This window comes from Arachis duranensis, chromosome 4 (assembly GCF_000817695.3).
Source record: "Arachis duranensis cultivar V14167 chromosome 4, aradu.V14167.gnm2.J7QH, whole genome shotgun sequence".
NCBI lineage: Eukaryota > Viridiplantae > Streptophyta > Magnoliopsida > Fabales > Fabaceae > Arachis > Arachis duranensis.
The window spans coordinates 50,147,955-50,149,533 of record NC_029775.3 but is presented as its reverse complement, the minus strand read 5'-3'; positions in this window follow the sequence as shown (position 1 = coordinate 50,149,533).

Below are 1,579 nucleotides of genomic sequence, written 5' to 3'. Positions count from 1 at the left end.
TCCCTCCAATCCTTCTTATGACTTAAGATCTCTTTCATGAACTTAGCATAAGAGGGTATTTGCTCAAGTGCCTCTGCAAACGGAATCTTTATTTCAAGAGTCCTGAGATAGTCTGCAAAGCGAGCAAATTGCTTATCCTGTTCCGCTTGGTAGAGTTTCTGAGGATAAGGCATTTTGGCTTTGTATTCCTCAACCTTAGTTGCTACAGGTTTATTGCCTACAGATGTGGGTTGGGAAGCCTTTTTAGAAGGGTTATTATCAGCACTAGTATGTGTCTGATCCCCCACTGGCATTTGAATGCCAGGGGTGGAAGCTGGAGTGGCGTTAGACGCCAACTCCTTACTTGTTTCTGGCGTCTGAACGCCAGAACTGTGCTTCCTTTGGGCTTTCAACGCCAATTCCTTGCTTGTTTCTGGCATTGAACGCCAGGACTGAGCATGGTTTGGGCGTTCAGCACCAGCTTTCCACCCATTTTCTGGCATTTGAGCGCAAGAATTATTCCTCTATGGGCTCTTACTGTCCTCAGATGGATTTTGGGTAGTTTGCTCATTTCTTGGCTTCCTGCTACCTTGTAGTGAGGTATTTAATGTTTTTTCACTTCTTGATTTCACTGCTTGGCACTCTTCTGTTATTTGTTTTGATAACTGCTGTTCTGTTTGCTTCAACTGTATTTTCATATTCATATTAGCCATTCTTTTTTCTTGTAATATCTCCTTGAATTTGGCTAACTGTTTTGTTAGAAAGTCTAATTGCTGATTAAATTCAGTAGCTTGATCTGCAGGATTGAGTTCAGCAGTTACTGTTTTAGCCTCTTCGTTGATGGAAGATTCACTGTTTAGGTACAGATGCTGATTTCTGGCAACTGTATCAATAAGCTCTTGAGCTTCTTCTATTGTCTTTCTCATGTGTATAGATCCACTAGCTGAGTGGTCTAGAGAAATCTGAGCTCTTTCTGTAAGCCCATAATAGAAGATGTCTAACTGCACCCACTCTGAAAACATTTCAGAGGGGGCATTTTCTTAACATCTCTCTGTATCTCTCCCAAGAATCATAAAGAGATTCATCATCTCCTTGTTTGAAGCCTTAGATGCTCAGCCTTAGCTGTGTCATCCGTTTTGGAGGAAAATAGTGATTCAGGAATTTTTTTGACAGATGTTTCCATGTCTTTATGCTGTCCTTAGGTTGGTTATTTAACCACCTCTTAGCTTGATCTTTTACAGCAAAGGAAAACAGTAATAATCTGTAGACATCCTGATCTACTTCCTTATCATGTACTGTGTCAGCAATTTGTAAAAATTGTGCCAGAAACTCTGTAGGTTTTTCCTGTGGAAGACCGAAATACTGACAACTTTGCTACACCATGATAATGAGCTGAGGATTCAACTCAAAACTACTAACTCCAATGGAGGGTATACATATACTACTCCCAGATGAAGTAGTAGTGGGGTTAGCATATGACCCCAAAGTCCTTCTAGACTGTTCATGTCCACTTAGGTCCATGATGGAGAAAGGGAGATGACGTGGATTTATTTTATTTATTTTATAACTAAATAAAAAAATTATTTTTGAAATAAAATAA